General features: G+C 35.4%; 1 protein-coding gene across 1 annotated transcript in view; it reads left to right on the top strand.

The window, feature by feature from the left end:
* RnpS1 (RNA-binding protein S1) overlaps positions 1 to 26,994 on the top strand; it is a 249,379-nt gene that overhangs the window by 94,862 nt on the left and 127,523 nt on the right. The gene's annotated exons all lie outside the window — the stretch shown is intronic.

Genomic DNA, 26,994 nt, shown 5'->3' with positions numbered 1-26,994 from the left:
GTTCGGTGATGATTGAACTGTAGTAAATATTCCGGGGTCTTAAGAAAGCTACAATTAAAATTTCATAATGATTGTTCAGTAGTTTCAGCGGTTATCGGAAACAAACTAAAAAACTTTCGTCTCTTTTATAGTATGACATTAATAAAAATGAACGATTGTCTTACTGTTAGAGAATCTCTTCTGACTACCCAACCGAATTAGGTGAAACTCGCCAGATGGTTCTAACTTGATCCCGGTTTGATTTTAGCTTAAAATTTTAAACATGCCCCAGGGATCCCAAAAATATGGAGAATTTTAAATTCTTAAATCTCTGGACCGATTGATCTCATTTTTGGTATACATTAAATAAAATATAAATTGTTAATCCCTACATTTTGAACCTATCATTAGTTCAATTGAACCCAATGAACCTCTTAGCCATCTCCGTGACGCGAGTGGTAGCGTCTCGGCCTTTCATCCGGAGGTCCCAGTTCGAATCCCTGTCAGGTATGGCATTTTCACACAAACTACAAATAATTCTTCTCATCCATTTAAGCAATGCTTAACGGTGATCCCGGAGGGTAAGTTGGTTAACTGGCATTTCTCCCGCCACCACCCCATTCGGTCGCCCTAGAGCATAGACCAAATGTACCGTGCCAAAAAACGGCTACTGTGCCTCTAAACAGATTTGCGACCTCGTTATCCTAAATGCTCCTAATGAGCTCCTATCTTGCGTGAGCGGTTAAGCTGGGCGCCGTACAGCACCCGCCTATGTGTCCCTACCGCTCACTTGTCACATTAAAACTAAATCGGGGAGGCGCACCCCTTGTTACAATTTAAAACAAAAAAGTTACATTAATAAAAGACGGCAATTTAAACCGCCACGCCTCGGTCGCTGTTTGCCAGCGTGCCTGTCCACCATTAAAGCGCTTGGAGCTTATTGGCTGATGGCAGCCATTATTTCCAGGAAGGTTTTCACCGACACGCCACAGGAATCAATAAATCCCCATTAAAATTAAACTTAAACTACCGATGACGGTTGAACATCGCAACCTCATCGAGGAACTCCCACACGGTCCGACAATGCGGCTCACGCCACATTGACTCGCCGTTTATGAGCGGCCAGTTTTCCCCCTGACCTCTAAGTTCCAGGGTGGCCCGGTCTCTGCCCCCCCCCCCCCCCAAGAGCAGGGCAGTCGAACATTAGGTGTTCGTTCGACTGGACCTCCCCACAGACGCAAAACTCATCAGCCGCTAGGCGAAACCTGAACAGATATTGCATCAAATTCACGTGGTTGGTGAGCACTTGGGCACCCGCCGCCCTTAAAAATGAACTTGAGGCATACCATCCCCCCAGATCCTGTATAAATCTATACAGAGATCTTCCCTTAGACGTGGTGTGCCATTCATTATAAAAATTATAATATAAAAATAAATTATTATATATTTTATAATTATTATAATTATAATTAATTTAGTTTAAAAGAACCATCTCAAATTTCAAAAGTTTTGACTATTTAAACAGATAATTTAATTCCAATCCATTCTCTCTATTTTTTTTTTTTTTAAATAAGACTATAAGTCTTGATTTAGAAAAAAATAGAAATTTTTTTTATTTCTATAACTCATTTTAGAAGCGAGTGTTTTTAATACATAATTTTATAATAAATTTAGATAACGATTCCCTCTCTAATTACCCCTAATTAAAATATCGATTTTATTTTTTCTCTGTATTATTATATTTTCAGAATCACTAATCTTGAAAAATACTGACCTCTTTGAAGTATGTTAAAATAGAAAAATATTGAGCTTAGTTAATCGGAAGAGGAACTTGAGAGAGAACAAAATCATAGCCATAGAAACTATTAAAAAAAAACCCCGTTAATCTAGTTCATGTTATGAAGGGAGAGAATTATTTATTTTAGATACTCCGTATCTCTCTTTTTCTGTTTAGCCTGTGGAACCACCGTAAGGTATTACTTCAGTGGATAAATAAAGATTATATGTATGGATGTAAATGAAGTGTTGTATTGTACAGTCTCAGGTCGACTACTCCTGAGATGTGTGGTTAATTTAAACCCAACCACCAAAGAACACCGCTGTCCACGATTTAGTATCCAAATCCCTTTAAAAGTTACTGCCTTTACTGGGATTTGAACCTTATAACTCTCGACTACGAAATCGGTTGATTTGCGATGACGAGTTCACCACTAGACTAACCCGGTGGTTGAGGATCATAATATAGATGAGAAGAGGGGTTGGAAGGGAAATATGTCCTTATTACATGATCTGAGAGACTGGTGGGTCACTAGTTTGGTGTGATTTAAATGTGTTTTCAATACAGTAGTGTCGCGTGTTCGCGACTCGATCAGGATATTGAGAGATTGACAGATGAAATTTTTATGTAATTACAATTTATTGGTTTAGAAACATAAATAAAGCAAGACAAATCGTTAATAATAATAATAATGACAATGGTAATAAAAATAGTAAACGACAATAATAAAACAAATAATAAAAAAAGGTATAGTAATCAGAACCACAATAATAACCAGAATAATAATAATAATGTAATCTCACAATAATAATAACAGACAATAAAAACCATCTCACAAAATAATTGGAACAATGACAATAATGGCAATAGTAATAATAATAAAATTAAATGTAAATAATAAACATATAATCATAGTGATCACAACCACAATAATAAGGTTAGAATGGAGTTCCATGGTGATTAGGCGTATTTCTTTTAACTCCGTGCTAGTGTTCGTTTTTACGTTCTTTCGGGTTACTGTGCTTGTTTTTGTTTGTTATTGTTTTTTGCTGGAATGGTTTCAACTCAGTTTTCTGCTTTTGTTTCCGTTTTTAATGTTTTATTAATTTAACTAAATTTTATTTACATCTGAGTTGTTTACCATAGCAACGTAGGTTAACAGTGACTATTTCTGTTTCTGTTCTTTATATTTTGTTGTGTAGGGTGTTATTTATTATTTACTTATATTTAATTTTATTGTAGATTATATTATACATACATACATTTTCTGGCGTTTTACGCCAACTTTAGTTGGTAAAACTATATATTTGGATAGTTTGTTTACAGCAACGGTTTGTTATTTCTTTATTGTTGGCGTTGGAAGATTATCCTGTTCGTTTCTTCTGATGTCCGATTCTGAGGATCCGAAAAGTGAAAAGGACTGCCGTCCAGTTTCGAGGGGAGCGGGGAGGCCGTTGCGGGGTTGTAGACCTCGCAAATATTCGTCTGGTGACTTTGAGTATGGTCTCTTAGTGAGAGGCACTGGTTTACCTTCTAGGAAGGTACACCGCTCGAGCCCGTTGAAGGTGTTATCGGAGGATACCAGTCGGAAGACGCGTTGTAAGCGGAAGGAAGATAGTGTTACTCAGTTGGAAACCCGCCGGATTGCTGTAGCGGAGTACGCTGGTTCAGACTCTTCTTCGGGGGATGAAAGTCCCGATCTCACGGACCGTTGTGTGGTTGAAATGGAAGAGTATTTTGTGGTGGGAGGCAAATCTAGCCTTAAGCGACAGAAATCGCTGTCTCCGCCGGCAACGTCCTCGCCTGCCATCAAGCGGAGATCGTGTCCAGATGATGGTAGTTCTATGACTTTGACTGCTGAGTCCGGTGGTGATTCTGGTCCTGATCTCCAGAACTGTGGGGCCCAGGAGGCGTGCCCGGAGCTGCTAACCACGGCATTTGCAACTTTCCTGGAAGATCTATGTTCCCCAGCTAAGCTGTTGGATTCTCTCATCAAACCGTGTTCTGAGGTTAAGCAGGATGTTAAGTCGACGTCTGCGGCCCTGGTTGGCTTGGTACATCGGGTTAGGCTGATTATTTCAACTGGTTGGCTGAATGAACTACCTCGAAAGACCGAAGCGACCGCACAGACAGAGAAGTCTGAGAATCAGAAGTTATGTAGCGGTTGTAGAGCGGGAATAAGGCCAGGGTCTGATAAGGCCACCCAGACACTCAGAAGAATAGGATCTGACGATATCATCAGGAAACTGGAGGGGAGCGTTGATGACGACGAGGTTCCTCTAGTCGTTGTCCAACACTGGGTTGAGGAAGTTTTCAAGATGGTAAAAATAGCTGATACATCATTCACAGACAAGGAAGGACGAGACGTTGTATCAATACATGATTTGCGACTAATTTCAGCTAAGCGGACGAGTAGGGCTTATCGGATGGCGCCAAGTGTCAGAAGATTGGAGGACAAGTCTGAGATTAAGAGTGGACTATTATTGGTTGACAGTCGAGGGGCCAAGGATGTATTCGGTGGTGAGGAAATAGATGTGGGAGGTACTATCTATACGATAGTAGTGAACTCAGAGGATGTAGATGGGATGATAGCCGACTGCTTCAGGAGCATCAGGAAACTAAGAGATATGGGAGTGGAAGCTCCTTTTGTGTCCCCGGCTGGTAGAACTGGAGCCGTCTTGAAAAGAATGCTAGAGTGCGATGGTAGACGGGCTGATAAGGAGCGGATTTTATACATCGATGAGTCTACTGGAGAGCGGAAGGCTACTCGACAGGGTGAGCCGTCACGTACAATGTTGATCAGAGTTGAGGGGCGGAGCTTCGCTGAACTGTTCAAATGTGTAAAGGAAGGTGTGGACAATAGCGTGGCTGAAGTGCAATCAGTTAGGAAAGGGAACGCCGATGAAGTACAAATACGTGTTAAGGCAAAGCAAGCGGGTCTGCTAGAGCAGTCCATCAAGCAATATGTTGATGGGGTTGCGGTCAGAGATGTCGGTCGACGAGCTCGCCCTGCATACTTTTATATAAAAGATTTAGAGCATGACACGACAGCTGCTGAGGTGGTCAAGTCGGTGGCGGCATATGCTGGTTGCATGGAGGCGGATTTGAGAGTTACATCCTTGCGGCCGGCTTACGGAGAATCGCAGAATGCCACGATAATGGTGCCTGGGTATGTGGCGAGTAGGTTATCCGAAGTTCAGAGGATACAGATAGGTTGGATTAATTGCAGAGTGTGCCGGAGGGAGTTGAGGTGTTTCAGGTGTGGGGAGAATGGCCATACGGCTGCGAAGTGCGGAGGGCCAGACAGGTCTAGACTATGTTTTAGATACAATGGAGAGGGCCATAAGAGCAGTGGGTGTCAGCAGCGGCCAGTTAATACAGAGGTCAAAGGGAAACCACGTGTCGGAGGGGCAGGTGAGGGCTGCAGTGGTGGGAAATGTTAATACGAGTTTTTCAATTTAATGCGAACAGGAGTAGCAGGGCTATGGATGCCTGCTGGGAAATAGCTGTCCGACGGGGTTATGAGATTATATTACTAAGTGAGCCGGATAGAGGAAAAATCGTCGATGACAGATGGGTGGTGTCGGCTGATTCCGGTGCGGCTATACTAGTCCCCTGTGGTACAGCAGCAGTATAATAAGGGCACAGGACCCGGCTATGTATGGGTGGAACTGGCAAGGGTGGTGATTTTTAGTGTTTATTTGTCGCCTAACACCGACTTTTTAGTTTATGCTAGAGTGGTAGATGATTTGGTAGAGGAAATTGCCAGATGGAGGTCGAAAATCGTCGTGGTGGGCGGAGATTTCAATGTTAAGGTAAGGAGTTGGGGGTCAGCCATCGATGATCGAAGAGGCTGAATCTTGAGGACGCCGTGGCTTCAGTGAACCTTCAGTGCGTCAATCGAAGAGGCGAAATGACGTTCGAGAGAGGAGGAGTGGGGATCTCTAATTTTTTATCTACAAAAAAATTAGCAGGCAATTTTCTTTGCTAATTATTTAAATCAAACTTAAAATAAAATTAGTAAAAATTTAATCATGAGCAAAATTAGTTGTTTGCTCAGGTATCTTGCTTTGTTTGTAGACATCAAAAAATGTGACTGAAATCACCTCAAAGATATTTTCTGTTATTTGAACAAAAAATTAAATGACAGTAATTCATTTTTTCTTTTATTTCATTCACTACATCAAGGATAATATTGAAAACTATCTCAGTTATAATAATAATAATGTCAAAAAACAAAAAAACACTAAATAAATTTTAAAAAATCAGTTGGTTTGGGTAAAGCATTATAAAATATACAAAAATAATTTTTAGTAGTAGGGGAGATATTTTTTAATACAATAAAAAAGAGAGATTACAAATTTGACTAGTATTTTTTATTGTTCAAACATTACTCCCTAAGAAACAGACGTTGTTTTCGAATATCTGTTTTTGTTTTCTACACGAGGTTAAAATTTTAAATGAAAATAGAACTGAAATTATAAGACAAAATAAGCGTTAAAATAAGTAATAACATCCACTTAAACTAGACTATTAGTAAACACTAAATAATTTATAATTTTAGAGATCGGAGCCGAATTAAGAATTATAGATTATGGTTTTTTTTATATAATATTTTTCCACAGATATCGTTTCGACCACTTTGTTTATTGAATTGCTTCGCTAAGTTATTTGAAAGACTTGTTCTTCTAAGACTAAACGACGGCCTAGAGATGGCAGGGGGACTTCATGAGGACCAGTTTGGTTTTCGGCCCGGACGCTCGGCGATTGATGCGACCGGTCGAGTGATGAATATTATTGGATCAGCTACGCAGGGAACACGGAGGACGAGAGAAATAGGAGCGTTCATGCTGTTAGATATACGCAATGCGTTTAATGAGCTGCCATGGGAAGTTATATTTCGTGAACAAGAAGCGAGACGAATTCCGGCATACCTGCGAACGGTGTTGTACGAATACTTTAAGGACAGATTCGTGGTGGGCAGGTCGGAAGGTGGTGAAACCAAATTTCCGGTGGAGAGGGGTGTACCTCAGAGTTCGGTGTTGGGTCCGGCCTTGTGGAGCATTGCTTTCGATAATGTTCTAAGGCAGCGCTATCCGGCCGGCGTCACTCCGGTGGCGTTTGCTGATGATTTGGCACTTGTGATTGTGCGCAAAACGGAAGAATAACTGATGGCGGCCGGTGAAGAAGCGGCTGATATGGTTAAGAGGTGGCTAATAGCTCATGGTCTACGGCTCGCTGAAAACAAAGTGAAAGTGGTTGTTATGGCTGGAAGACGCAGACTGCATCCATTGCGTTTTAGAGTGGCACACACGATAGTCCACCCTAGTCCTGCCGCGAAGGATTTAGGCGTGAGGCTGAACAAGAACCGATCCTTTACTATACATTTTGAGGAGGCGGCGAGAAAGGGCGAAAATGTGGTGAAAGCGCTCAGCAACATGGTGAGAAATAAGGGCGGTCCTCAGACGGGTAAGAGGAAACTGTTGGCCAGTGTGTACTCTTCGGTGGTGTTATATGGAGTTCCTGTATGGCTGGGAGCGTTGTCGAGGGCCAGGAACGTGAGGCGTTTGGTTATGCAACAACGTAGGCTGAACATACGTGTCATCGCAGGGCATCGTACGATCAGCGCCTAGGCGGCTTCGGTTATAGCTGGAGTACCGCCCATAGACATACAAGCGCAAATAAGAGCTTCAATAGTGAATGGAAGGACATTAAGAAGGCAATTGACGGTCTCTACATGGTTTGGCGTGACAGATGGCGAGATTTGGACAAAGGAAGCTCGTGTCTCTTATGGGCTCATAAGAGACGTCAGAAACTGGGTGGAGCGAAAGCATGGTAACACAGGCTACGAATTCACCCAGTTCCTGTCTGGACATGGATGTTTTCGGGACTACCTGTACAAGATGGGCAGATGCCATACAAGTCGCTGTCACGATTGCGGCGGACTGAATACAGAAGAGCATGTAGTGTTTTTTGCCCTAGATGGCGCAACTTCCGCGTAGTGTTCGAGGATCAGGGTGTGGAGGGGGCCAACAATATAATCGAGGTGATGCTCAGCAATAGCAACAAGTGGGAGTGTGTCTCGACTACGATCACATCAATGATACGAGAGAAGGCCAATGAAGAGAGGCTGAGTAGATGCAAATCTATGGAGACTTGGAGTTCGATGATGGGTGATTAAGAGAGGCCAGCTTCTGGGGGTGGACGGCGGGGGCTCCTCGGAGTTGTCGCTCGTCGATCGCCCCCTGGGGACGCCACGGATTCGGATAGTAGAGTGCCTGGGTGATCATGCAGGGGCTGTACATACCATATGGCTTAGATCCGGACCCTGAATCGTAGGAGGGGAGGTTTTTTAGCGGGTGAGAGCCCCGCACTGCCGTCAGTGCGAGCCTGACGGCGGCTGGCAGAGCTTTTTCCTCTCCTACGGAAAGAAAAAAACCCACAATAATAATTATTATTATTATTGCTCTTATGACGCTGGGGGGGACCCCGATGGGTTACGTCCTACAGGACAATTAATAGAGGGAAGTCAACTGCCATGGCATCCTACGGCGACTGATGTGCTGCTTAATGGCGGTTCCGGTTGCCCCGGGTGTGCTTAAATAAAACAAGGGAGATAAGAAAGGAAGACTGAGAAGCCGTTTGTTTTTTGCATTTATATTTTCGTGTTTTATTTATTTATTTTTTTTTAATTTTCAGTTTCAATATCGGGGTTCTTTACACCCTGTAAGCGTTTTTATTTAAATCTTCTGTCTCGTCTAGTTTGGTTTTTAAAATAAAATGGAAGGGCCCTTTACACCCTTACATATGACGAACCTGATGATTATTTAAACCCTATTTTAACGGGTGTGGCAAGGGCTAATGACCGTAGAAGTTGATGTCCATATAACAAAAAAAATAATAATAACAATAAGTGTCAGTAATAATAGAAAACAGAGATAAAATACAAAATAGAATTAAAAGTAACCGTCAGGATTTATTCACAGGTAGATAAATAATGAAAACCAGAATTCAGTATAATAATATAAAGTTAGAAAAATTGTATAATTCGTATTTTCAAAGGGGACGTGTTTCGTCCCCCCTAACTTTCCGACAATTATATTAAAAGATCCCTAAATCCAACAACGACATTTTAATGAATTATATTGTAACAATATTAATAACAATATTAAATTATAATATTGTCGCGTGTTCGCGGCTCGATCAGTATATTGAGAGATTGACGATTGAAAATGTTTATATAATTGCAATTTATTACTTTAAAAATATAGATAAAATCAATAAAATAATAATAAATGTTAATAATATTAATAATAATAAACAGCGATTACATACAAAACAGAATTTAAAATAATTGTCAGGATTATTTACAGGTAGTTAAATATTGAAAACCAGAATTCAGTCCCATTGACAAAAGACATTACCATGACCGCTAATCTTAACACTTTTAACCACTATTCTTGTATTAACAACAATAGTACAATAGATAAGGCAAATATAAAGTTCTTTACTGCAAATACCTTTGTTGTTCACAAACAATGCTACCCTTCCAATTTACGAATGAAATTTGATACATTATCTCTTTTACTTACAATGTAAGAGTAAGTCACCGAACCATTTCTTGTTTTCATGTACTTTCCACAATGGAATTACTTGTGACGTCACCTTAATCGAATGTGTACGCACTAGAAATTCGCTCCTTCACTAACCTCCTTGTAGAATACTCTCGCTTCAAACTCGCATAATAACTCCTTGCTTAGAACTCTCTCACAGAACTTATCTGGCAGAACTCATCGTAGCACTCTTTCGCAGACTGACCGTCAACTGTTGTTCCCCGGAATATTTATACTTCTATCCTCTTTACCTATCTTCTTTGTAAAAAGGATAGAAGTATAAATATTCCGGATGACTGGACCCAACTCTAAGTGAGAGAAAGATCGACCGGCCTCACATTTTCTCATGAGATTCCTACCCTGGTCCGATAACCCCTTTTCACTGAACAACATCTGTTAAGGTGTGTCAGCGAGCAGTATTACAAAGGACAATTGTTAAACGGACCTATTAGTTTTACTAAGAGGGTTTCTTTTAGCTCCTGTCTGGATTCCTTCCATTATTATATATTTTACTGCTTTCTTCTTAATGGGCATGAATCCGTTACTCAGATCCGTTATAGTAGTCTTGTTGCAATATTAAAAAAAAATTATAAATTAACAATAGTATTATTTTCATTAAGAAAATAATAAAAAAATGTTATTATATACAAACAACTAAAGTTTGAAAAATATACACCTATGCAGAGTATCTCAGGAAGTGTTGGCCAAACTCAAGGTGCTGACTCAGTACATCGAAATAAACAAAAAAATATAATATGAACAAATTCTCTATCTCGTTTTACTTTTTATCTATCCGCCATTTTGTATTCTTTTCGTAATAAAAATGTATATCTTTCGAACGAATTGAGATATTTTAATAAAGTTTGGTATCTACATGTATCTCAAAAATCTTCTTCAAAATAAATAACTGAAAATTTTATCTTTAAAAATTCTAAAATAGCGGTTATTAAAATGTTTTAATTATTTATTTTTTCATAAATATTACTTTTGTTAGGTTGTATTTAATTAAATAAAATATTAAGCCTTTTATTGTGAACAAAATGGCATCTTATTTGTTTATATTTAAGGGGTAGCATTCTGGTAAAATTAATTTTTTTTAAAAATCCCTAAATAGTAATAATAATTTTAAAAAGGAATTTTATAAAAAATACATGCATACGTCCATATATACATTTTATACGCACAAACGTCGTTATATACTCACATACACATACATTATATACACACAAACGTCCGTTTGACAAAAATAGACTTGGGGTTCGACTTGGGATCATTGGAATAAAAAAAAAAAACATTTTTCACAGATTATTTACAATTTTAAAAAATATTTTTTCTTAAAGCACAAAACATAAAAAAGACCAGTTTTTTTACTTATCTATATATTTTCCTGTTAGTAGTAGCATATATCGCTACAGCCGTGGAAGTAAAAAAAAAAAAATTTAAGACATTTTTTCAACTATTTTTTTATAAAAACTTTTATATAATCACAAACGGTAATATTATATTTTAATATCTTTCCAGTAACTTATGTCAAAATTATTGCGAGTGTTTATGATTGATTGTTATTTCGTAATATAAAAAAATAAATAAATAATTATTTTTGTAGGTCTTCAAAAGATTGGCTATCTTTTTTGTATTTCTTTATCTGTATATTTAATGACGTAATTCTAGGGAATAGACTTGCTCTACTTTGTACAAAACAGTCTACTTAAGAGGATTATAAAAGGAATTGTAAAGAAGAAAGACTGAAAGTTGATGTGAAATGCTGATGCATTAAGAAATGAAAAGGTTTTTTTTTACTAATGTCGATGTTAAGAGGACGCAACTTTGTTGATACTTTTTAACAGAAACTATGTTTATACACTAAAACTTATCCAAAATAACATTACATCTATTTATAAAACTAAATTCTTATAATGAAGCTTATTATTTTAATTTTTATTATATACAAACTGTAATTTGTGTGCTTAAAATTAAATTATTTTATAAATAAAGGAATTGAATGGATATTTACATGGCTCATAATTTAAAAGAAAATACCATGAATCTATTTTCTTTATTGAAATTTACTTTAAAAATTTAATTATTCTTATTATACCAAATTTCTTATAAATCAAAACTGAATATAAAACTTGTAACAAAAATAATCGCAAAAAGTTTAAAAAAAAGTTACAAAGAAAAAATATTCTACAAGTTATATTAAGATGATACGTTATGAATAAAACACGCTATTTTTTAATTTTATACCGGGAATAAAGTTTTCATTAGAATTATTCAGTAATATAATAGTTCTTTTACAATCAATAATTGACGTCTAGTTTGAAAATACGGCAACTATATTACTGTATTAGAATAACCTTATATTAATTAAATATTTACAATATTTCGTATCAGAAACACTGAATATATTATACTGATAACTACTATGATGAAGTGTTCTGTATTCATTTTTAGATTATTAACTATTAACATACCTCATAGAATAGTCTGATAATACGTTTATTCTATTTTATTCGTTTTATATCTTTCCCGATGAATTTGAAGCTTATAAAAAGAAATTCTAATAAAAACTTGTACAAAAAAATCAATGATACCATTATATTATTCCTCAATATTTTTTTGTATTTATATACAAATATTAATTATATAATATTATATAATTTTATTTTACGTGTTATAAAATAGTGTTTTTCTTGAAAATCTGAAAATAAATCCCTTTTTTGACTTCCTTTTTCCCTATATCGTCATTTTAAGGGTAAAATGCATAGAGGAAACTTTAAAAATATATTCCATAACATGTTTAAAAAGATTGACCTTTTCTCATTAAGTTCTCTTAATATTGTTTTTTTTTTAAATCAACAGTCTTTTAGTTATAGACCAATTTACATATAATTTTTCATTCTGAAAAAGGAGTGATAAATTTTTAAATGTTTATGAAGAAGTGATAAATTGTAACGCGCTGGAAATAGTACTGCATCACTGGTGATTATCAATCCACCAGTAAATAAAAGTCTCTCACGTGAAGTCAAGGAAGTCGTAAAAACGTCCAACGGTAGTGTGTAAGAGGAATACATTAGGCAGATAGTTATAAAATACTTTTCCTAATATATCTGATCGATGCGATAGAATATACCAAATTCCTTCAAGATGGCAGTTAGGAAACTTATCGTAAAAAAGTAACGCCAAAATGAGTAAAAGGACTGGAACAGTACAACTGGAAATTTTAACGACTCGTGATTCCGGAAAAGGAAAACACTCGAAAGAAACACTACTACAAATATTTAAACATAATATTACAGATCCTACAACGGAAAAGAGGAAAATCCGAGAGTAGTTGAAGCACTCTATTACGGCAAGGATGAAGTTGTATTTAATAAAAATATATATTTTTTTTAAAAATAATTACTGTATAAGTTACTCCAGTTAGAAAAGTACTGTAACGATTACATAATAATTCGAATTACGTAACTAATATCATAGACTCCGCTTAATGCCAATGTTCAGTTAATATCAAACATTTATATTCTTTTGTTAAAGTATCTGTACTAAATCCTAACTTAGTTATTAAAATTGACACGAACTAATTGATCACATTTTTATTTACAAATAAATAAATGTAAAAAAATTCGTTCTCATGTATAAAAATATGGGTTAAATCATTTTTGTTTGTACATATTGTATATTTTCATATTCAGTATATAAAAAAAGCAAACCTTCCATTCTTTTTAAATTATAAAAAATAAAAAATTACTCTTTGAAAAAACTATTAAGCTACTTAAAATATTACAGATAACCGAAAAAAATCTATTGATTAAAAAACACCATTTTAATGATTGATCCTTCACGTACGCTTACGCACATGCATACGAATATGGTATGAAAATTCTATATTATTATTCATTTTTATGCCAAGCCTAAGTAAGATTTAAACCGGTAATCTTTCGTATGAGACTGAAATTTTACCACTCATCAAATAATAAGAAATTATTCAAAAACAGTTAGAAAATATTCGTCTTTAGGCAGTTAATAGTCTATTTTTTGCGTTTTTTTATTTATTTCATGAATTCCGATTAATTTATATAAGGTACATAATAAATAAATTTCCTTTTATAAAAGCTTTTCTCTATGGGAATCTACATTTTTTAACGAAAAAATATTCTTTTTTGAACGAAGAATTTGGTTAATGTAGAAACGAGTTTTTTTTTTTCATTTGTTTCCAGACAAAAATTATATTTAATGATTTGAATAGCAGGCTTATAAAAAAATATTTGTACTAAAAATTCTATCTTTCATTAAAAATATCTAATAATTTATTTTTAAAAATGTTGTGTTTATGCAAATGCTTCTTTTTTTGTACAATAGTCTTGATAAAATTTGGTTTCCTTTGAAATAATTGTTCCTTAGTAAAGGTAGATTCTTTATGAACGAAATACTTCCTTTAAAGGAAATGAACTAGTTTTAGTAATTATCAAATAAAAATATTTTTAATAAATTGTGTTCAAAGCTATTTAAAAATAAAATTTCAATTAAAAATTAAATATATAATTAAAAAAATTTTTCGTCTATAATCTCCCCGCATCCCCAGAACCAATTACGCATAAACTCAGCTCCGAGAAGTGCCTTCGCTTGAAACTACCTCGGTAGGGCGCTAGACCCCACCAGGTAGCCAGGACTCGGTCTTGTGATACATGACATGCCTCTAGCGAGGGAACCCCAAGGGATTCCTCCGCCGGGACTCCGGTCTGACGCCCTGCCTCTAATAGAGAACCCCCGGAGAGATCCCCCATCGGGACTACAGTCTTGCATTCCCCCCCCCAATGGCGTCTGCAAGGGAGTCCCCACCCGATTATTAGTGATGGGACGCCGGAGCCTCCCACCCATCCCTGATGGTGCTGTTCCCTACATACGCATAGAGAGTATCCTACTACATACATAGAGAGTACATCCACGTTCTTAACAACAACGTGGAACCTCGGGCTGCCTCTTCCCGTCAGAGCCGTGGTGGCACTCTCTACCTTTTCGGCGATGTCCTTGCTCAGTTTTTCTGCCGCACCACTATCAGCTCGCACCCGGAGATGTAGGTCCTCCCCCTTCCCCTTTCGTGCGGAGAGGTCCCCGATCTCACCCGGCGACACTGCCCCCTTGACGGATCGAAGAAGGTCAGCATAGGTCTAGCCTTCTGTCCTAACTACAACCGTTGTTGTCGGCGGACCCACAGGTGGTATGTTGCTGTTTAACGGCGATGCCGATGGAACTAGTGAAAGACATACATAATGTTTCTTCTCCACCCGCCTACACATGTACTTTACGGAACGCCATAGAATCTGGCCAAGCCGACTCGAGGGCCCACAAAAGCAGACTAGTCGATCCTGTCTATCTTGCATCACTTGCGATCGGATCTGCAAATGACCGAGGCCACCTCGCAGTCCCCAACTGCCATATCAACCACTAAAACATAGTCTGTCCACCCTACTTCAATTTAACATCCATTGTCCCCTTCGGATAGATCACATGCAGTGGACTGCTTCACAAGAACTTGGCCCGCCTCCAATTTTCCCACTCGAGCCAGGTTCCGAATCCATGAAGACTAACGGAACACCGGTGCATGTTGGGGGTATTTGACTCCCAACGCCATGTCTACAATCCAAGCAGACTCAACACCCTCTGGCAACTCATCGGTGTCCTCCACTAGAGTGAAGATAGGAAGACCAGGAAGCCAGCCTCTAAGATCTAACCGCTCAACACCTGCCTCCGCAACTCCACAATCACTCACTCGATGACCAAGTTGCAGCCCGTTGTAGACCCCCAGCCGGAGTCCGTGACGCCATATCAGCGATGATAAAATATATTTGTGTAGCCTCATCTAATGTCCTCAGCCGAGTAGATGACCTATCACAGGGTTCCACAGGTATTTCATACAAAACATCTAAATTTAGTGGTCTTATGTAGTCGGACCAGTGACTAACTTTATGCAGAAAAAGAGTCATGTTATGTACAAAATATTTCGTCCGTGATTGAATGTTCTTTTACATGCGACTTGTACGCTTCCCTCCTTCTGGCACCTCTTCTATATATAAGACATCCATAAGAGATGCAGACCTCTCTAGATCAGAGACTATCTCCGGCAAGTATAAGGAAGTCCAGGAACTTGCTTTTGACCTTTTCTTCCTCTCACCGGCTAGTAGGGAACCACGTAGCCTTCCCTTACTCAAAGGTTTCAAAGAACGCTTCCCCCATCCATGACGTTGTCCGACCGTCATGGATGGGTCATCTTCTCACCCGGTTTCCTCCCTTGGCGCTTCGTCAACAACCGACCCGCGCGCCGAGGTTCTTTTCCATCACCGCTTCCACCAAGCTATCACTGTCACTACTGTCAGATAGGACGTCTTCCACATGAACCCTAGAAGCCTCCTTCCTAGTGGATCATCGCCCCAGCACAAGAGAGAAACACTTTTCGTCTGGTGAAGGCCCTCTCTCTGACTGATGTGGGTCAACCATAAGAATTATAACAAAACTGAAACAAAAATAATTAATTCAAAAGAATTAAGTGAACGGAAAATAAAATACAGAAAATTTAATTTAAATAAATTGAAAGTAATAAATCAAAAAGTGAACGTCAACTTAGGAACACCGTCAACTCGAATATAAATAATTTATACCAGCTGCGTAACTAGATAAACAGGCCGTAGTTACCGTAGGCCCAAAACCGAAAAATAAATATAAAATATTTATTCTACAGAAAATAAAATAACGAAACAATTAAACAAGCAACAGAAGCATAAAACAACAGAACAACGAACTCAAAACTAAAAGAAACAACTAAATAGTAGTAAAAACCCATGGTACAACAGCGGAAGTAAGGAGCATAGAAAAACACAACCGTATCGGTCTAGAACTCAACCTAACTCTTATTAAAAACATGTAATTAAATAATGTTACATTAACGTGTAATTAGACAAATTCTATCTAGAATTCTCAATAAACAAATTTTCCTTTAAAAGGCATCTCTATGGAAATTCACTCTTTTCAACACAAAAAAAAATAAATTTATTTAAAAATTACTGAATCTTCAAAAATATTTGTAAAAAATCAAACATGAAAATAATTCCATTGAAATAATTTTTGTAAAAATTGGTTTCTTTTGTAATAGTTTTCAGGCATGGCTACTGTACTTAGCGGTGGGTGTTGGATACCCTAACGTTCTCCAGCCCTTCTTCGGGCTCTTTGGGTTGGAAAACTGGTTAGTGAAGGTAATCTACAGGCAGAACAAGTGTTTGTCGATAAGTCGAGCACCACTATTTTATCTGGTGATGCGGTTGAAGTTGGGCGGACCACTTACGTTATTGTTGTTGACTCTGCCAAGGGGAGGATAGGATGGTTCAAAGCCTTATGAAGACCATCCCTGATGTGGTCATCCCTGTGTGGTTGCCTGTCGTAAGAGAGCCGCTTTGCACGCTAATCTCGAGGTGCCAAAGTTAGGGCTGCTTCCCGACTTGTTGGAAAGTGGCTTTGGTAAGGGTTCTCTTAAAACCAGGAAAGGATGCTAGTGAAGTCGGCAGTTATCGACCCATCAGCCTCTTGCCGGTAATCGGCAAGGGGCTGATGGGCAAGGTGAGCTGTTAAACTATTTCTAAATAGTTCAACAGCTATTTGAGGTGAACTGTTTTCTAAATCAAAGCCAGTATGGCTTCACGAAAGGGATTGGCACCGAGGATTGCATTTTAAATGCTCTTGCTGGGGTGAAAAGCGCCGACTGTAAATATGTTTTGGCAATCTTTATAGACATAGAGGCGGAATTTCCTTCCTTGTGTTGGAATTCTGTCTTCTATGTGTTGGAACGTTGCAATGTTCCCGTAGCCCTGCAGGCCGTGGTACGTGACTATTTGTCTAACCGTACGGCTCTGTTTAAGGATGTGCACCTAGTTGTGGAAAAATCCGTTACCAGGGGAAGCCCGCAGGGTTCCGTTCTCGGTCCCCTGCTGTGGAACCTGGTATTCGACGGATTTCTGGGATTGACATTTCCAGAAGTGGTGACGGCCCAGGCTTTCACCGATGACTGTCTCCTTTCAGTTCGTGGTAATTCACGACCACAGCTAGAAGACCGGGGACAGGCGGTCTTGACAACCGCAGAGGGCTGGATGGACTTGCAAAATTTAAAAATTTCTGTGCCGAAGACGAAGTTTATTAAATAAACGATAATAATAAAAAATATCATAATCCAAAATATTAAGTACCTTAAAATTGTACTAATTCTTTTCCGTTTTTCTCTTAGATCTAAAATAGATAAATACACAAGAGCATCGTGATCTTCCGGTCGTCTTCCAGTTTGGTAGTCATCACTATATATTAAAAGAGAAAAATATAAAAATACTGTAACAAAGAGTTGAAAAGTTGGTAAATATTAATCTGAATGAAAGTTACTCTATGTTGTTTACTAAAAATTTTGATATTTAGTTTGTAAAATATGATTTGTTAATTTAAATCAACTCGTATAGAAAGTTAAACAACTCATATTGAATTACTTCAATATAAAATATTATTTGCTTACTGATTTTTATTAAACAAGTTTCAGTATAAACGTATTATGTGAATAAACAGTTCGTCCATGAAAAAAAAAACAACCGTTACATTAGTGGGCGATGAATCCAATTTTTACCAAACTAAAAATGTAAAATTATTTGAAACTCATCGTGTAAAAGATATTAAAAGTTATTTAAAATTTAAAAGAAGACTTCAAAAATATGGTTATTAAGTTTTACATAACCTCGTTTTACAGTTAATAAATTGTAATAACACTTTTAATATTAAATATCAAAAGATCCACTTTCAAAATACATTAAATTTTTCTTCCAAAAAAACCTTCTAAAGTTGCACCCCTTCAATGGAATTACTGATACAACTATTTTTTTATTTTTCCATATAAAAAGGTATAGGAGATTATGAATATAATTTGTTCTAATGAAATAAAAATATATATATGAAATATATTTTTCTGATGTTTACAAACCAATATTATATTATTAATTGTTTTTATTGGATGATCCCTTAAGTATATTAATATATTATTTGTAACATTTTGATGTTGTGTTTTAATACATTTATATACACCTACGTCCAGAACTATATGTGGACAAATGAATTTCTGCGAACGTACGTAATATCCTGTTACTATAACATGATTTACAGAATCTATCATGTTATCTTTGTACTGACTGTATGTTTTACTTATAACTGTGGGTGAATGTGTGTCCATCCAGTTTATTCGATGTAGTATTTAGTGCAATCACTACAGTTTAATGTTTAATGACCTGGTTTCGCTGTGTTTGTCAGTACATGTATTGTTAGTATTCTGAACGATTTTATTTGTTGCTTTGAAAAAGCGATATAATAACCTTATTTCCTAAAAATGTTGAAATTTTGTATGAATGTTAGTACAGTGTATTTTCTACGGATAGATGTTTTATATTTTCTATTTTGTTCTATATTTTATGTAGCATATTGTCATAAGTATGAGTGGGTAGCCATAAACTTTACCGTTAGCCAGATGTTTTACCGTATTGAGTTCTTCAATATAGCTGTTTGGAACGATATTATGATCCGATATTTTGTATGAAAAATAGATACATAGTAATACTAAATCGCATTTAACTTAAATATTGATGAAAATATACTGAAACAGATATTTAAATGACATTAAATGTTATACAATAAATCAATAAACATGACAACAAATATGGGGAGGTCAATTTAAATTAAATCGAGTCGTGGTAATTAATTTTTAAATAAATTTAAAAAAAAAATAGTTTAAATTTAAAAATAGCAAATTTATATTAAAAAACTAGTTAATACATTAAAATCAATAAACACTAATTCGCTGACCTTAATACCGAGATGCTCATTTATTTAGATGGTTCTGGGTTTACGCAAAAAATGGAAGTTGTTTTTACATATTTCCTTATAGAGTGTACTTGGAGTTTCACGAAACGTGAACTTGGTAATCGAGCAATTAGCATCGTTGATCACTACGAACAGTGATCACTATGAACAGCTAGCTACTAATCAGTTTGTAATAATAAGAAAATTATGGATTTATATACAGGATTCATTTACATGAATTTATTTAGTGAATAATAACTGGCTGAGTATGACAGAGGTGAAAATCTTATCAAAGGTTTATAGAATCGCCTTTGTATATACATTCTGCATATCCAACAGGCTTTATATAAGGTATGGTTGCTTGGTCTGCTTTACAAGCTTAAAATGAGCCTGCCATAACCATATTATTTGGTGTTGCGCAACTACCTTGATGGACGGTTCTCAAAGGTTAAATATGGCCAGGAGTTACCAGGCTTTTTTGATACAAAATCGGGGGTTCTGCAGGGTTCAGTCTTGGGTCCGGTTTTGTATTCAATCTAATCTACTGATCTTTCTAGAACGGAAAATATAACTCTTGCGTCCATTACTGCTGACACGGCGATTACGGCGGTTGACTTTAACCCAACAGTAGAGTCGGAGAAACTGCAATCGGCGTTATACTTTTTCAATGGATGGCTAGTCAAATGGAAGGTACATGTTAATACTGCAAAATCGAGTCATGTGACGTTTGCGATGAGGAGGGGAGTTTGGCTACAAATCTACCTAGTTGGAGTTCACATCTCTCATTCGGACACGTACGATACCTAAGACTTCATTTGAACAGCCGGCATGACGGCCGAAACATGAAAAATCACGTGAGGCTGTTAACCTTTTGGATAATAGTGAAGATGTGAGACGACTGAAAAGGCTGCATGTATTGAATCTAGAGGCTGTTGTGCGTTGAATATCATCCTTTTATTATTGATATTTTGGTAATCCTACCTATGAGTTTATTTTTGGTCATCAATATGAATTCTTTTGTTTGTTATTTATAAATTGTTTCCGTTTCGTGGTTTTGAGTGTGTTTCTTGTATGTAGCCATTGTTAATTAGTTGTCCTCTTTTTCTCATATATGACTTGTGATAATTTTCTTTATACTAAATTGCTTGTTCTGTTTTGTTAACCATTTAGTTTTATTGTTCTTAATGCCTATGATAAGTTATGTTATCGTTTAATTTTTTGTTCTTAACAGTTAATTGTCGAATTGTTTGTACTTCGTTACGCTTAGTTGTACTTTTATTCGTTATACGTTTTATTGTACTATACTTTGTTAAAACCTTTATACTGCCTTGGAAGGTATCACTGGATGCCTCCCTTTCAGTCATTATTATTCTGTACAATATACTTATTAGTTTAATTTTTCAAGAATCTGTATGTAAATAAAGCAATACACAGAAAACAAAAAATTTCAGCTGTTTATAAACCGATTTGTACAAATTAGGTGTCAGTTTAACATTTTATTAATAAAAAAATAATTCAATAAAAATAATATTTAAGGAATTATTTATAATTATAAAAGGCTACTGGCTACCATTTTGGAATTTTCATAGGTAAAATCTTCAAGATTATTTATTTTCTAGATGTTTGCCATATTTTTACCAAATTTCATTAAATTTTTAATCGGTTCTTAAGATATAAATTTTTGTCGAAAAATATAGAATGATCACCGGAAAGAAAATTTAGCTATATAAGGCGTTAGTTCAAATCTACTTTTTTGTTTATATTGAATATAGTTCCTGTGATTAATTAAAAAATGAATTTTAGATTATTAATTTATTAAATATTCTAATGATAGTACGTAGGAATATGGTGTAGAAAGTTTTTAACGTGTGAAAAATGCCATGCCTGACCACGATTACAACCCAGTATTTTCAAAACAATCAGATGAAAGGATTAAATATTACCACTCCGCTATGAAGATTATGAAGATAGTTTATATATTCAATAAAATATCTCCCCTTTTTTGAAGATTAATTTTGATATACTTTCATAGTTTTCGATTTTAATAAAATATAGTTTACAATTGTGGGATTAGCATTCACAAATTAGTTTATAATTTGTTTTGTGTATAATGTATTCCTGTATTAAATTTCTCAATAATGTATAATTTTTTCTTAAGAGAATGCTTTGAAATATCTGGCCGAATAGAAAAAAAAGGATAAGCTGTACATTTGTTCATTTCAGAAATACTTTGGTGAGGTTTAAAGTGAAATGTAAACACAATTCTTTCTTTCCTTCACTATAACCTGAGTTTCTTGCCGGTAAAAGTAATATCATTGGATTGTCGACTTTAATAACAATAAGGTTGCTATGGTAACAACTGCAAACCGCTAGGAAGGGTTAGATTTGGAAAAATAAATAAATTTTTCCTGTCTTCTTTAGCAGCAGTATCATATTGTAATCATTATTTATGTTTTCGTATTACCGTTTATTAATTTATAATTCTATCGTGTATTTATTATTTTATTTATAGATAAATAGAATATTATTAATGGTCGGCAATTTTCGTTGTCCTGTTTTATTACATATGATGTACGAGTATATTTAGCAAACTATGCTTTAACCATTTTATTTTACTTGTTAAATCGTCTGGAGCTCTACAAAATAAATAATTATTACTACAATTGTTTATTTTTATTATTATTACGATCTATGTACTGGAGTGGTAGCGTCTCAGGCACTCATCCGAAGGTCTCGGGTTCGAATTCCGGTGAGGCATGGCATTTTTCGTACGCTACAAAATTTATTTATTATCAATCGGTCACTGTAAGTCAGCTTAAGCCTGTTGTAACTATATAAATAAGTAAATTAATATTAATCGCGCACACAGCATACCATGCCTTTAGCTGCTCTGTTTTGTCACCTGTTCAGAAACCCCAGAGTGATTTCTCAAGCTGGCTGGTATTTTATTTCTGTCCGTCTATGGTGGTACAGTGTTCACTAGAAGGAGCGGTGAAGGTGAAGCCTTAAAAAACTAATTATAATTATTACTATTATTTCTGCATCATCTTAGTCACATATCAAGTGTTCCAAATAAATTTAGCCCTTAACTGGCAACACTTTTCTGACCCAGAAAAATTTTGTCCATATATTATTTGCTTTTTACCAAACTAAGAGAATACCTGGAAAGGCAGCTACCTGGCTTACCAACCTAAAAGTATACCCTGCCATGCTAGTTACATTACATTTTTGTTACTATTATTTCTTAAGGTTATTTGTTAAGGTATTTGTTACTATTATTTCTTAAGGTAATTATTTCTTTGCTGATCTGTGAATTGATTGTCAAGTGAAGATGGGTACAGACAATTTAAGAAGTGAATTAAGTGAAATTGACAGACTATTAGATGAAAGTTTATCCAATATTGATTTTATTTCTGATTCCTCTGATGCCATTCCGGAAAAGAGCCAGCATGAAACAGATTCAGAACAGTTCATGGATGACTCAGATCATATTCCTGAAACTGATGAGGAGAATTTCGTTGAACCTCAAGAAGATGTTTCATTAACTCCTCAAGAATCTCGTGTACCTGAAAACGTTTTGCTTGGACGCAGAAACAAAAACATTATCAAAAACAAAGTTCTACAATTCAAGTGGTCTACGATTGATCTACCATCTGGTCGTGTGTATGCCCATAATTTGATTAACAAGCTGCCAAGTTTGTAGGGCGACGCAAGAGTTAAGAAGCCACAAACGACTATTGATGCATGGATTATTTTTATAAATGAAGAAATGAACCAGATAATTCTAGAATATACAAATGAGAAAATAAAAGAAATTGCGACAAAATATTGAGAAAAAATTAAGATTTTCAATATAACCAACACACTGACAAAGCCGAAGTAGAGGCATTTTTTTGGCTTATTTTACTTAGCTGGTGTATTTAAATCAAATCGTGAAGACAGGTTTATTTGCTAGTGATAGAACCGAAGAGACATTTTTTGATCAGTTATGCCAAAAAAAGATTTCTGTTTTTACTAGATGCTTTACGTTTTGATGAATCTTCCACAAAAATTCAGCGCAAAGTTACAGACGCAGCTGCTGAAATATCAAATATTTTTAACATATTTGTTTTGAATTCCTCAAAAAACTGCTCATATGGTCTTTACACAACAGCAGATGAGATGTTGTTTCCATTTCGCGGTAATTGTCGATTCCGTATATATGCAAAACATGGTTTGAAAATTTATATTTTGGCTGATCCACGGAGCAGTTATTTTGTAAATGTTATTATCTACTGTGGAAAAAGCACTGAAAATCCAAAAAACCTGTTACTCCCAACCCAAACGGTACTGTCTTTGTCTGATCCGTTTGACGGGTCTAATCGTAATTTTATAGCTGACAGTTACTTCAGTATGTAGAACTGGTCGATGAAAAATAAGGGTTTGAACTACACTGGCTCGATGACAAAAACAAACTATAAATTCCTTGCAGTTTTTTGCCTGATAAAATAACTATTCACCAGGAGTTTGCTTTCACAGCGAATAAAACATTTGTATCCTACTTGCCAAAAAAATGGCACTGTAATATTGATTTTTTCAATGCACCACGATAATTACATTCTCCAGAATCGAGAAGATAAAAATCCAGAAATAATAAATTTTTACAATACGATCAAAGTTGGAGAAGATAATCAAGATAAAAAATGTGCCGTGAATTCGGTAAGTCGTCGCACTAGAAGCTGGCCCACGGGTAGTTGGTATACAATAATGAATGCTGCAGGAGTCAATCCCAGGATTGTATTCTACACTGCCAATCTAACTGCTTGTATGGAAAGGCGTGAATTTCTTATCACTTGGAAGACAACTCATAAACAGCCATTTGATTCTGTGATCTCAAAAACACAACCCCGAAAACTTCAATCTCTAATATCAAAGAGTCTGTGAAGACGTGAAGAGGACACAGAGACCCGCGAGCCTGAACTGGATCCAGGCCCTTCAAAAAGGCAAAGGTGTTATGTGAGTCCAAGAAAAACACCGCATTATGTTCTAAATGTTCAGGAAGTGTTTTCAAGGAGCACAAAACTAACGAAATAATTTGTATAAACTGTAAAAATTGATGTGCAAAGATAATAGAAAAAAGGTAACTCCTGTCTACCAAAGTTTTCATGTCAGATTTTAGGCTATTAATTGATATTTTTTTGTTTATTTTAAAAGAAGACAAAGATTATGTTAAATATGCAGATATATAACAATTAAAATATGGATATATATAGTTTTTTTTAGAAAAGGTATTTTACTTAGGATATACAAAAAAATTTTAGTTTTAATTTGTTGTAAAAAATATTAATTGAACTAAGTAAAAAATATATTTTATGTAAGATTTAGAAAAAGCATATTGTTAATAATGTATAAAATATAGTGAAAAATTACCAGTTTGGAAATTTTATTAGGCTTGAATATTTACTGTGGAATTTTACAGAAATTTATTACAAATTATAAGATAGAATATACCGACAACTCCTTATCACGTTTGTTTTGAATTTAAAAACCATAAAAACTGCAATACGATTTGTGATTTTAATAAAATTTATGAAATAGTGTTTATTCATAATGATGTATATGTGTATTTAATAAAAATTCAACATTTTCCTGCATTAATATAAAATAAAAAGATTCATTTAAATGTCTTGTCTTTAAATGCATGCAGAATGGTGGCTTAAATCTTGTGTGATGTCACAAATTCCAGAAAGAAATTCAACAAGGTGGCTTAGATCTTGTGCGATGTCACAAATTCTTGAAATAAATACAACAATATATACTTTGTGATGCCATTAGTCATTAAATTATTAAAATTTCTTGTCTAAAAATCATACAATAGAACAGTGGCAGTCAACCTTTTTATACCTACCGTCCACTTGTGTCTCTGTTAGTGGAAAAATTTTCTAATCGCCCACCGGTTCCACAGTAATGGTGATTTATAAATTAGGGAAGTAACTTTACTTACAGCAAGTTAAAGTATATAATAATTGTTTACCAAATACTTCTACTGGCCAGATGCTCGAGCAATTCTGAGACGAGGCTGTTTGTTTTCGGTTGCAATATAGCGCCATTTAGTTTCACTTACGTAACGCGAACTAAACATATGCGTGGGCGATACAAATAGTATATTGTCTGAAATTTTAATTGTCACGGGGGATTTTATGAAAACCCTATGAAAATGGTTTTAAATAATGTTATAAAATTTATTAAAAAGTCAATTAAATTAAAAACACCTGAAGTGCTAAAGTATTGGACAAAACCCCTTCCGAACACTATGAAAGTTGTTATGCTCACTAGCGAGTGGTAGGGACCAGATTGGCGACACTGCAGTAGAAAATCAACCGAAAATGAATGTTATAATTCATCAATATTCTCTATTCTCAGAAATTCCAAATGCAAAAATGCAAATAAGTAGAATATTAAATGCAATATTCATAGAAATAGTTACTTGACATAAATTTATTCCTGTGAAAAATTATAAACAATAAAGAACTACTATACTGAAATTGTCACAATTTGTATACCCAAGTTACACTGTAAATTCCTATTAGTCACAATAAATCTTAAACCTGATATTAAATAGTGGTTGGCATGCACATTTATCGACAGTAATTCATGTATTAAAGTTTCATATTCCGAAAAAACGAAAGTCCGAATCTATTTTCAAAAATTTTTAATGTAAGTTTATTTACAAGATAATTAGTCTTGTAAATAGGTTCATAGTTTAGTTGTACCGACCGACTTGCAATTAAGAATATGTAACTCAATCCTAGGGAACTGCGAAAAAACGGACTGAGACTAGCGATCACTCAATCAAAATGTATATACGCCTGACTGCAAATTTTTCAGCGTAAATTTCGTAAATCTCGCGATTCTGTATTAAAAACTACATACTCCGTAGTAGCGTTTTCTAAAATCTGCAACATTTACACTTTTGGAACATGGCCTCGTGTAGCGACACAATTCTTTTTCCAAGAAAAATCGTAATTATACACTGCTATATGCCGTTAGAGTTTTACGACTCGTAAATCAGAAAATGAATTGAAATATTAATTTGTAAATTTAATTCATAATTCCAGGAAAATCATTTCCCATTCTCCTGAGTGCCAAAGATACCGGAGTTGCTTATAAAAATACATTAAATTTAGCCTGGTAATTCGTTAATACTTTCCCTTAAAACAGTCCCTTTTTTGCATCAGAAAAAGAATTACATGTAAAGTATTATGTCAATACACATATTAAAATGAAAGCCTACAGTTTATGTATAAACTGATATATATAAGTATTTATATATATACAAACGCTGAATCAGAAATGAATATGGATTGGTTAACAAATACTTAGTTATGTTTATCGGACAAAATAACGGCGATGATAATTCTGTCTCGTGTTTGGTAAAAATAACTGTTGTGTGGATGTTTTTCAGATTTGTTTCTGACAAAAGGTAGTATAGTGTTGGGATTATTTATGAGTGTTAGAAACATTTAGGGACAGTACGGATTTTATCAGTCAATATTTGTTTTATTCCAATGGACACGTATTACTCTCACTTTATGATTTGTTAAAAAACAAGGAATATGATTGGTTTGAACTTACTGACTGATAATTAGTCAGTACCTTTTAGAGTTAAGATTGGTGGAATGTAGTATCTTTTGATTGGTCAATCGTATTCTTACACGTGATTGATTTAAAAAAATACGACATTTTTATTGGTTAGTTACTGAAGTAATC

This window comes from Lycorma delicatula, chromosome 4, assembly GCF_047948215.1.
Source record: "Lycorma delicatula isolate Av1 chromosome 4, ASM4794821v1, whole genome shotgun sequence".
In the NCBI taxonomy this organism is placed as follows: Eukaryota; Metazoa; Arthropoda; class Insecta; order Hemiptera; family Fulgoridae; genus Lycorma; species Lycorma delicatula.
The sequence above is the reverse complement of the archived record's forward strand: the minus strand, read 5'-3'. Positions and strand labels throughout refer to the sequence as shown.